Source organism: Fukomys damarensis, unplaced genomic scaffold, assembly GCF_012274545.1.
Source record: "Fukomys damarensis isolate Sample0158 unplaced genomic scaffold, DMR_v1.0_HiC HiC_scaffold_21, whole genome shotgun sequence".
Lineage (NCBI taxonomy): Eukaryota > Metazoa > Chordata > Mammalia > Rodentia > Bathyergidae > Fukomys > Fukomys damarensis.
Window position 1 is genome coordinate 24,066,451 of NW_022900933.1, and position 12,879 is coordinate 24,079,329.

The following is a 12,879-nucleotide window of genomic DNA, read 5'->3' on the forward strand; positions in this document are numbered from 1 at the left end:
TATCACCAGATAATTTATGAATGGAGTCTCCTCTCAGATTTCACCTTGGCATGAAATATTAGCATAGCACAGACACAGGAGAGGAAAAAAAATAGAAAATGAAAATCAGCACTTCATTAGAGTTAGTTTTTCTCTGGGGATTGGTAATCATTTCAAAATTGGTAATCATTGCAAATCACTAAAAATGTTACTCTTAAACAAGTTGATTATAAACAACAGGAAGTCGTGGGGCAGTTTCCCTAATGAATGAGTTCACCTTAACTCCCAGACACCAAGGCAGAGAAATGGGGAGCATTCCCTCCCCACTCACTGGTTGATTAAATGGCTGACTCTGTACTTAGGTGTCCTGGGGGCTTAAGTGAGAGAGACAGATGTAAAGCTCAAAGATTGCAAAATGTCAGATTGTAGTGGAACAGGGACACTGAGAGAAGAAAATTTTCTTCTTGGGGAAAAATATGAAGAAGCAATTCTTACAAAATAAGTATATATTGTATAATCCAGTACACAAATTATTCATGTTAAACTTTCAATAATGTCTAATTCATATACATGCAATTAATATTTTGTGTTTGGTTCAACATGGAAGGTGGGGGACACATGAGGCAAATGTTTAGCCAGAGAACAGGAGGACACTTATGTTGGGAAAAAAGAAAACCTCATAAAGAGGTAGAGACTGATCCCCTCAGGCAAAGGGTCATGTTCCATCCTCTGCATAGATCAAAAAGGCATAGACATACATGATCCTGTCTTTAAAATTGCATACGTTTTAAAAGTACCAACACATAATACTAAAGGGCTGCATACAGAGAAAAATTATGCTGTCAGTCACCTAAAGTGTGTAATTCTATCATCTTTGAGTGGAAAGAGAAGACCAAGGGGTCAGTTCTGAGAGAATAGTTTGTGTTAGGGTTTTTACAATAAGTGACAAAGATCTTTTTGTTGTTGTTGTTGTCTAAAGAACAAAAGGACTGATATTTCAGGTGATAGCAATTTTTTTTCCTCTGAGCCAAAAATGTACACCCATTGATTGGCAGAGGCAGGAGGTCAGCAATTCCCTCAACTCGACTGTCAAGTGGGTCATTCAAGTGACATTAACCAGTACAGCAGATCAAGTACATGAAGACATGGTTTAATATAACTATTCATTCAGTACTACTTATCTGAAATTAGAATAATATGGTAGCCAATAAAATTCCCCTACATTGGTATGTATACTCTAATCCTTTCCCTTCTAAAGTGGGCAGGACTATGATATGGATATTATAAATTGCACACACATAGTTAGGCTATGCTTTATGTTAAAAGCGAAAATATTTTTCAGTCATAATTATAGTTTTGATTCAGTTTTTGTTGCCTTAATCTCAAGCAATCAGACATCCTCAGAATGTCAAGCGTGGACCTGAAGTAATCAGATCAACCTTTCAAAAGGATTTTCCCTTTCTAAAGCCTGAGACATCTGAGCCATGAGAGAACTTCTCCTGCCGGCTTTCAAAGAATAAATAGGTAAATTATGAGAGGATCTGTGGAGATGATTATGGGAAATGGGAAATGCAGCTGAGAACCGAGCGTAACCTAAGGCAACAGGAAACAATAAAAACAGAACCTCTGTTCCACAACTGCGAGGGATTGAATTGGACCAACAGCCCCGATGAAGAAAACCTTGAGCCTCAAAGGAGACTACTTCATCAAACTGACAGATTCAGACCTATAAGAACCCTGAGGAAGAACACAACTGTATCTTCCAGACTCTGAACCTTTAGGTTCTGTGAGATAATATGCAGATGTCGTTTGAAGCTGCACAATGGTAGCACCATTTTAAAACAGTTTATCAGTTTCCTAAATGCTGGTGTTACCCTGCAGTTCAACAGTTGTACTCCTTGATATTTGTCCAATTAAGTTGAAAAATTAAGATGACATATAGCTTTTATACAAATATTCATATCATATATTTATAGTTTCTCAAAAGGTAGAACCAATCAAAATCCCTTTTCACATGTGAACAGATAAACAACCCGAGCTGGAGCCATAGGATGGGTTGTTATTTAAATTATGAAAGATGCACACAAGAAGCAAGCTCTTGAGTATTGAAAGATTATGGAGGAAACTTAAATGCATATTCCTAAGTGAGAGAAGCTAATGTAGAAAGGATACATAATTTGTGATTCTGATTACATGCAATTATGGCAAAGGCAGCAATCTAAAGTTAGGAAAGACATGAATGGTTTCCAAAGATTTGCAGGGAGGAGAGAAGACATGAATAAGTGAAACACAATGGCATCTCAGGATAGTGAAATTATGCAGTGTGATGGAATAACACTGATCTTATGCATTGATGAAACTCAGAGCTATACAATGCAAAGAATTAAAAAAAACCTGAAGTTAGTAATAATGCATCAATATTGATTCAACAGTTGTCACAAAAGTACCACACCAACTAGTTAGCAAGATACTACCAACAGGGGGATGGTGTGTAAGGAAGGATATAGAACTGTCTATTATGCAGCCAACTTTTCTGCAAGCCTAAAATTGTTCTTAAAACTGAAAAAATAAAAAAAAGCACTTCAAATATAAGTGGAATTTGGCTTTCACAAGAGCTCACAGTGACTGGGAAGTGAGCTGTCAACGAGAGACTCTAAGTCTCATTTAGGGGAGGCTCTTGCTATTCTACTCTAAAAGTTTTGAATCCAGAAAAATGAGATCAATGATATCCTGATCAAGATATAAAGATCAAGATATTCTAATATCCCAGTAAAATCAACAAACGTGGGTTTATGTATGTAGTATCCCGATTTTAAAATATCAGAAAAAATTTCAATATAATAATTAAAATCACTTTTGGAAATAGTTTTAGACCAAAAGAAAACATATAGAAAATCCACTGCTTGGTAAATTGGTGTTAATTAACGAGTGGTCACGACAAGTTTCATTTTCCTTCATATAATCCCTATTTAAAATTAAATCACCCAATAAATCAAACAAGCATGCCTCAGTGTCCCTAAAAGTTGATCACCTTTGAAGCAACGAACCAGGGAAGCTATCTGTGGTAATTTCATGTTAGGTTATTCAACAAAATCTACTTTAATGCCAATGAGCCCTTTTCCCAAGTACAGGAAATGTCTTTCTTTGTCAGAGGAGTTACAAATTATGCCATTATAAAGATCTATTGTAGCTATGCCAGTCGAATGGTGGGTGTACTGCAGACTAAGGAGACATTTCTGAAATGAACAGTGGCCTTGTAAGTGCTTTGATGACCATTAGAGTTAGTTAGGCAAAAGTGCCATTGTGTGGCCAATTTATTGCTTTTTTCTGGGCATAAGACTAATGAGAGAGAAGTTCAGTAAAAATTACTGAAAAATCCAGATTGCAAATGACCTTTGAAGAAGGAGGTTTCACTGGCAAACATATAAAGAAAGTGCAAGCAGTAACACAAAACAATGTTTAAATGACATTCTTAAGTCACTGCTCTAGAGGAAATATAAACATGTATTATAAAAAGACATAATTATGTAATTAAGAATGATGATTCTAAACATTTGAAAATATGTTTTACTTAATTGTACCTTAAATGTTTACTTTCTGTACATATAAATAACTTTAAATCAATATACCTGGCCAGAAATCTTAACAATGCTTACTATTTTATATTTAAGAAAATTTTACCGAATAATTTATTATGAAAAAAATAACTAGATGAGCTTTATAGAGTAAACAATAATAAGATTTGGTCCCTTCTCTCAAAGAACTGACATTTAAAAAAGAATGTGCCTTGAGAACTGCAAAGGTAGAAGGACTAATTTGAGAGAAAGTAGAGAAGTCTTTCTTAGGCTGAAGAAAAATTTGAGGTTCATTAAAAATGGATAGAATTTTTGCTAATTCAAGGTCTCTTCTGGTTCCAAATGAATTTTTGGATTAGTTTTTCTAGTTCTGTGAAATGTACTGTTGGAATTTCAATCAACATTGCATTGAATATGTAGAGCAGTTTTGGTAGTAGGGCCATTTTCACTATGTTGATTCTTCCTATCCAGGAGCAGGGGATGTCTTTCCACCTTGTTTTATCCTCTTCAATCTCATTTTTCAGAGTGCTGTAGTTTTCAATGTAAAGGTCTTTTGCTTTTTTTGTTAGGTTGATTCCTAGATACTTCATTTGTTTGGATGCTATTGAGGAAAGAATTGTTTTTCTAATTTCTCTCTCAGTGAGTCTGTTATTTGTGTACAAGAAGGCTATTGATTGTTGAGTGTTGACATTGTACCCACCTACTCTGCTGAAAAAAATCTTCAACACTGGTCATTCAAGAGATTCAGATGAAAACAACACTGAGATTCCATCTCACCCCAGAAAGAGTGGCTGCTATCAAAAAATTAACCAATAACAAATGTTGGTGGGGTTGTGGGGTGAAAGAAGCCCTTGTCCCTTGTTGCTGGGAGTGCAGACTGGTGCAACCACTGTGGAAATCAATATGGAGATACCTCAAAGAGCTGGGATTACAGGTTCCATTTGACCCAGGCATCCCTCTGCTGGGTATCTTTCCAAAAGAATTAAGAGCACCATGTCACAGTGATATATGTGCACCTATGTTTATAACAACACAGTTTTTAATAGCTAGAAGCAATATTCTTGAAGATCTTTAGTACAATTGAAAGGGAAGGAGTACTCCTGTTATTCTTGGAGGCTAGTATTACCCTCATTCCAAAACCAAACAAGGATCCAGCACAGAGAAAGGGGAGGGGGAGGAAGAGGGAACTAGGAAACTATAAACCAATCTGTATAGTGAATATGCAAAAATCCTCAAAAAGATATTGGCAACAAATCATCAAGAAGATCATAAATCATGACAAAGTAAGCTTCATCCCAGGGATGCAAGGCTATTTCATTATACATAAATAACTAAGTGTAGAATATTCCACTACCAGGAACAAGGACACCCCCCCCATGATCATCACATTAGATACAGAAAAGCCTTTGGTGAAATTCAGCATTCTTTCTTGACAAGAAATATAGAAAACAGGTGTAGAAGAACCTGTTTTATAAGGACATTGCTTCTATTATGAGGGTCACATCCTCATCTTCTCATTGCCTCTTATCTCAAAAGCTAATCTTCAGAAAATATCACAAAGCACTTAGGATTCCAACATATGAATATTAAAGAGACATAACCATTAAGAGCATAAAATATTAGATGCATACACTGGCACATGCACATTGATGGTTATAACTGATATGCATTGACTTACCATTTTATTGTTATTTTTGCTGTGTCTTCATTATTTTTCACCCTCACACTGTAATTTCTTGCCTTTCCTGATGGATTCACTCTGTTAGGCCTCATGGAGTTGTGACTTTCATTGTCTTTTTCTAGGACATTGTTTAGAATTGTTTGGAGTGTTGCTTTGGTATTCATGAATGTTCTCAGGTGTTCTTTATCATGAAAGTATCTTATTTCTCCATCCATTTTGAAAGATAGCTTTGCCGGATACATCAGTCTAGGTTGGAGTCTGTTTTCTTTTAGGGTTTGAAATACCTCTCTCCAGGTTCTCCCTTACTTGAGGGATTGCATGGAAAAGTCTGCTGTGATTCTAATGGGCTTTCCTTTGCATGCGATTTGTTTATTTTTTGTTTGTAGTATTTTGTCTTTCTGATGGGTTTCCTGGATCTTGATTATTACATGTCTAGGTGTATTTTTGTTGTTGTTGTTGTTGCTGTTCATGGTAGTTGGAGTCCTATATGCCTTACGTATGTCAAATTCTTTTGCTCTTTTGGGGAAGTTTTCTGTCATTAATTCTGTAAAAAAGTATTTTTTTAATGTGATTTGTACTTTCTCCTGCTTTTTTGTGGCCTCCTATCAGTCTCATATGCTCCTTTGCATCATCTAGGAGCTGTTGGATTGATTTCTTATTGTCCCTTACTATTTTCAAGATATCTCTCTTTTCATGGTCACTGACCACCATTCTGTCTTCTATATCTGACATTCTGTTATTAGATTGGTTTAGTCTGTTTTGTATACTGTCAATAGAGTTTTTAATCTCCTAAATATTTGTTTAAATCTGTTTCATGAATTCCATTTTTTTTTTCTATGTTTGGAATTCATGGTTTTCATTTGTTTCCTATGCTGGGCATTCACAGCTTCTATCATGGTCCTGAACTCATCTACTTTTTTAAAAATCTGTTTCTGTTCTAAAGTCTCTAATAATGTCTTTCATACTGCTCTGTAGTTATCTGGGAAATGGTTTCTGTTTTGAAATTTTCTAGAGCCTCATTCATCTGTTGTATTACTTCCCGTGCTATCAGGTCAGTTTGTCCAGATTGTTGAGTGTCAGACTTTTTCTCCTAGTTTTCCTTAGAAATTGCCTTTAGTGAGCTGTAAGTCTGTGTTTGTGCCTTGCTTAAGTGTCTTCTCATTTCTATTTTTGTTGTTGGTACTGTCCTTGGTTTAATTCCTGGGTTAATACTTGCATCTTCCAGATATAGCTGGTCTTTAGGTTTTGAGTGTCTAATGACCCCGAGACATTCTCTTTTTCATTATACCAGGAAGGACAACTGATTAGACCATAACATCTTAGCAAAAGCAATACAGTCAGCAACACAATAGCATAAAGCACAGCTTAGAAAATAACAATTTATGGTAGTCATTAATCTATCACCGCTAACAGTGGTGCTAATTAAATAAAAATCCAGGACTAGTCCAAAATATGTTTATAGTGAATAAACTCTTCAATACAGCAACTTTACACTTCAGGATGGGGCCTTGGAAGGAGTTGGTGAGAGAGGGATAGATAGGTAGAATGATAGGGGAAGGCTAGAAGTGAGGCCAGAGGATTTAAGAAGATCATGTAAACTCTAGAAGACTGTTGAAGACAAGAGGAAAAGAGAGAACAAAGAATAGAACCACCTGACATCAATATTGAAGGTAGAAAGTGTACTCACTTTCCTTTGAAACTAATGACAATTGAGAGAAGGAAAAAGAGAGAATAAAAGAAAAAGAAAGAAGAAATCCAAATTAGGGCAGGAATAGGAACAAAAAGGGAGATAAAGAACAATGTGGGACAGCAAGAGAATGAGAAATGGAAAGAAAGAAAAAGAAGAAAGAAAAAGGAAAAATTTGAAAAGAGCAGAAAAAATTAAAAATAAGAAGAAAAAACCCTTAAAAATAAAGAATAAAGATGAAGGGCCTCCTTCATGGTTGTCTCTGATGTCACAATAGATAGCACAGACAGTATGGAGGCCTAAATCAATTAGTCTCAGCATACCAGCAGCAGAACCCTGGGATTCAGGCTGATTTCTGGCCTCAAGGCCCAGGTTGAGCTCCCTTTCCTCCTACAGGGTTGAGTTCTGAAAGTTTCTACTGCAGGTTTCAGTTGCCCTTCCCCTGAGGATAGTCTAGGTTCTGATCCCTCCAACTTACCAACCATGGTGGTCTGGTGGACCTTTATTGAAAAGATTCTATTCACTTATCCAGTCAACTTCAATTTTCATCAAGGAGACTGTGAGGGGCCCTCTTTCTGTTGTTCACTTCTGATCTATCTTCTGGAGCTCAGGACAATGGCCTTTATAACCCCCTGTGCCTCTGCAGTGTGGATCCAAAGACCAGCACAACCGGGAGGCCAGAGGTGTTGTTGAATAGGAGTAGCACTGGGATGGTGCTTCAGGGGTGCCCATGTATCTCCACCCCTCACTGGTCCATGCTGCTTGGAAGCCTGGGGAAGTGGGGGTGGGGTAGCAGCCCAGGTCTACCCAGCTACACCCATCCTCATTGGTCTGCTCAGATATCTCTTTTGCAGATTTTATTTTTTTTTTTTGGTATTCCTTTGCTTATTTTCTTTCTCATACTATATTTGGAAAGTTACTAGCTTGTTTACTTTTCATCTTAATGTGAGCTGTGGAGTCATGCAAACTACACATTCTGGGATGGTTAGGACAATTCTTTTTCATAGCTTATCTAGCTTATTTTCTAGATCACCAGGTGTAGCTCTAGTTTTTCCAAGTTCTTGACATGATATTGATATCATATGATTGTTGTTGATAAAATCATGCCTGTTTTTAACATTTTATCTGTTTTGTTTTACTTATGAGTTGAAAGAAGTATTTGTGAATTTCAGGTTTTCATCCTTACCCAGAACTTTCAAAGCCATAAAATTAAAATGCAGTTAATTCTGAGACAAAGTTTTGTAAGATAAAACATAAAATAATAAGAAACACAAGTGAAGCCAGTGATTTGAAGAAGGCTACAAAACTAGTAAAAATCCAAAATCTCCTTCAAAATCTTCATATAAAAGTAAGGATTTGCAGTTATCTGGATGTATTCCACAATATTTATAAATAATAATAAATGGTTAACAAGTGGACTTTACTTGATGAATGCAGCTGCATTATGTTTCTGTCCATAAAATAACAAGAATATTAAATAATAAAGATTTGTCAATAAAAGTTGCATCAGAGACCCAAATAGATTATTATACTTAAATTAATATATGTTAATAATTCCTTATAAAGTATATGAAATTTATTTTGAGGATATTGGCTTAGTTATTTAAAGAAGTGATATTTATGAACTATATAAATTGGTATCCAATTACCCTGCAACAGCTATCTTATTAAATACCAATTTAGTGTATTTACATTCTTCATAATTTCATATATCAATATGAATTTCACTGTACCTTTATTGCTATTGAAATTTTAAATTAATTATGTTACATAGGTAGATTATCTATCTGTTGTATAATTATTAAGCCTTAGCCTCTGTTCCTTAATAAACAAATAAAATTGACAGCTTTATAAACTCAAGTCTTGAAAGCATCACTAATTTTCTGGTTTATACAAATCTTTGTGTTGAAATAAAATGCATGTTTCATGTGGTTTTTAGGAGGTGGGGAGTGATTATAATTCTTTATTGAAATAAAAGATTAAGCACCTACATAATACAGACCCCAAAACATTATTTGTTGTTTTAAATTGTTTTATTTTCTATTATGATATGGCTCATGTCTGTCTAATTATAGAAAGTTTTTTGATAACTGATATTTAAGCAGAAAAAATAATCTATTAAACAAAGCATTTATATACATTTTGCAAAACATGTTTTATTTGCTTCAACAATCCTCTTAATATCTATTGTGGTATCAGATGCTTACTGAGTTTGAAGTGCTTGAAAAGATTATAAGGCTTGATATATAATTTGAGGATCAAGTATCTCTCTAGGTTACTATTTCTGTGGTTCCATTTTTATGATATTTATAGCATTTTAACCTATTTCATTATTATTAATGAGACTACTACATGTGGTTATGCTGAGGAACAAGTCTGATTATGCACTAATATTAATGGAAACTGAATAGCATTAATAATATGCATAGATGCCCATAGTAAATGCTGTATTTTATTTCAATCGCTTCTATATTTTTGATTTTTGAAACTGTCCTACTGATTTATATACACCATAAGTCTACTGCCAAACAATATTGTATATGATTTATGAGAGGAATAAATGTTGGAAAATTAATAAGTCTAAAAAGCATGCATATGAAAGACAAATTATTCAAATTCGTCTTTTTTCATTTGTCACTGAAGTAAAAGTCAAATTCTCAATATTTCAGTATTTATACAAGGAGAGTCTCTTAGGAATATTGTTTCTTTACACTTCAAGCATTTGCGCATTGGAGTCCAAATCCAAAAACAAAAACCAAGCTCTACTGAGAGGGTACCAGAATATATTCCTCTTTGTGTTGATAGGGGGCGCTCCACAGTCATACAAACAAATCTCAGGCAGAGGTGCAAGAGAATGTGGGCGGCTTCTCAGTGCACTGCTGTGTCCCGTTCAGATGTATGTTTCAAATTAAGGAAAGCCACTCTTTCTAGGGGATATCCTTAGGAACTTTGCTCTGTGCCATCCCTCCATCTTTTGAGCCCTCACGTTATGTCAAAGCGAAAAGCAACTCATCAGTGGAAATAGACTCCCTTTCCCTACCTAAGCAATGATGATCACACTCCTGCTTTAAACCGTAGCTTGTTTCTTTGCTAATCTTTTCCTGTTTAAGTCATCTATAAAATCTCCAATGAAATCACCAATAAAGGCATCAAGTGTCAGGTACAAGAATAAATGTCCCTGGATATAAAAATCACCCAAATGAAATAGAAGGAAATTTAAAATTCTTGCCCATGTGCTTTCAATTAAAAATGTTTCCTCTGGCTTGCCATTATTTATAGCACTTTTAATGAAGGAATTCACACTGAAATAAATGTCTTTCTTGTTGGTGATTATTCATGAGGCCCATGTGCATATAAGTACCTCAAATAGACCATTTTATCTAGTGCTTTCAGATTGCGGGTCATTGGGAATTGATGTAGAAGGAGAAGACAGGATTTCACCTGACGTTTCACAATGTTTCCCTTGAGCTTTGGGTCTGAGTGATAAGGATGAACAATTGTGACCATTGGGGGAAAATTATGGAAATTAGTTGAACAATTTCAGTGTGTCTCTGTGATATCAAAATTACAATTTGTACAGATGGTGACTCTTTCCAGCCAACTAAGCAATGAAAATAAAGCTGCTGCTACTTGTCAGAGTACTAGCGTTTGGATAAAAAGCTTATATAGAGTCCCAAGTTCACATGGTGGATAAGTAGCAGGCATAAACCTGAGTGGAAAGCTACTAGATTTTTTATTTTTTAGGGCTTGAAAGCCTAATGTTACATTGTATTTATCCCCAGAGTACTTAATTTTGGTACACATTTCAAAGATCCCTCCTTCCTTTGTGACTACAAAAGACACCCCTGTAAAGAAAAGGACATTCCCAGTCCTAATGAGTTTCAATGCATGGATTACTTCTGCAGGCATCTTGTATATTCCTAGTTCACAGAACAGCGCTGCCATGTGTAGGCCAGTTTTACTGTCATTTTACCTGTGAGAAAACTGTCCCTGAGAGACTAATCACTGAGCAAGCTATTATTGAAATGACTCCACTTGTCCCTCACGCTGAAGTTCTATGAACTATGCTAATCTGCTAAGGACTATATTGACTAACCAATAGGTTCACCTTTTTTACATCATCAGAAATCTCATTCCAATTAACATATATTCCCACATCACCATAATTATTTTAGTATCATCTTCTGTGGGATTCTGTATATATTTACTCACTCAAAAGTGTTTTTGAACTGTATTTTTAGAAATCTCTTCTGTTTTCCATCCTCTGCATGTTCTATAATTATATGGCTATGAAGGTTCGTCCCTGGTGATTTAATTCCCAGAAGGCTATTTGGGAATGAATATACAGAATGCCCAAAATGATGGGGTAAATGTTGATTCAGATGCTTTGTCTCTCTAAATCTGTGTTTTAACATTTTTATTAAATTGAAACTCTCCTGCATTTTGCAGCTCAGGAGTTGGTTCAACTCTTGATATATTGAAAGATAATTACAGCCTTGAAGATTATGCCAGTGAGATGTTCGCATTTAGGGGAATAATTTATTTAAATCTACTGTTTTATTTCATTCAAACATCCTTGAGAATACTGTAACTGTCAGCTGTTTATAGAAAACTTAACAATTCTTCTTTTGGAGTTGCTGAAATGTTATTTGATTAGCACTGTAAGATCCATTCAACATTTTCAGTATAGCCCTCTCTTACTTGCAGTTATTTTTGAAATACTTTCTATAGCACTTCAATTTGTGAAGTACTTAAATGCTTCTCCTAATAAAAGTTTTCATTAAATACTATTCAGCGACATGACTTTTATTTGTCAGCAGTGCTTCTATGTATATATTTGAGAAAATTTTTATCACTAAGTCATTCTAAGTGTTTGGTCGAGTAGAAAACACATTCATTATCTCTTCTTATTATTAATATCAAGAGAATTCCTAAGGAGACTCAGGGGCACATTTGATCTTTCTTCAGCAAATGGGAAGATGGGAAGTGCTGATTACTTCTCCGATCTGACAGTTGTGGAAGCCCTAAATGTGTTTTTTTAGGCTTCCTGAAGAAACTTCAGTGTTGCCTCCATTAATATAGGCCAACAAGTCAGATTTTGTTTAGGGCAATTACCTATATAAAGTTCCAGTGAAACTTACCAAAGCATAAAGAAGCTGTCTTTCATTTTTCAAGCGTTGACAATCCTTTGGCAGGGTTTTAGGGAATCTATTTAATTTGGTCTGAGGTCACGGCCAAGGTCAACTTTTCTGCTGATTAGGAGTGACTGTGAAGGGATGGGGCTGGAAGCAAGTTGCTGGAAGATTGGTGAAGTTCTACACCGTCTGGGTAGAAGTAATCATTGTATATTCACTTTGCGGAAATAAATGCGGACATACACACGATACTGGTGTACATTAGGTGTCACACTTTGATAGAATAAAGAAAAAGTATGAAAATCTCAAAGCAAAAGATAAGAAGTTATCAAGGGAAGAACACTGTTTCCTAGTTTCGTGTTACCTTGTGATAAAATAATTTAATATGACAGACCACCTACAAAACTGTTCTGCCACTTACAAAATTCTGTTGAAGTATGTTGTAAGAGATAATTAGAAAATTATTGGGGCACTGTAAAATTCAGTTACTGAATGAAGCATATATGTATAGATGTTTTTATCAGCAAGACTATATGCACTGTTTTGTAGTTTCTCTAAAAAGACATGTATCCTTAAACTATCTCTATCTGTGTCTCCAGCTCTACTGTTTTGACCAAAGTCTTTGGCCACATTAGTGTTCACGTTTGGTAGCAAAACAAAACAAAACAAAGATTCCTGAGGAACAGCATAATTCATTTCTATCACGAAGTTTTCTGGGAACTAATTGTATTTTGTCAAAACGTAGGACGATACTTGTACGTCTTACTGGCTTTCTTCACTCATAAGAGATGGATGTTTTAAATCTCTAAGGTGGAGAATGAT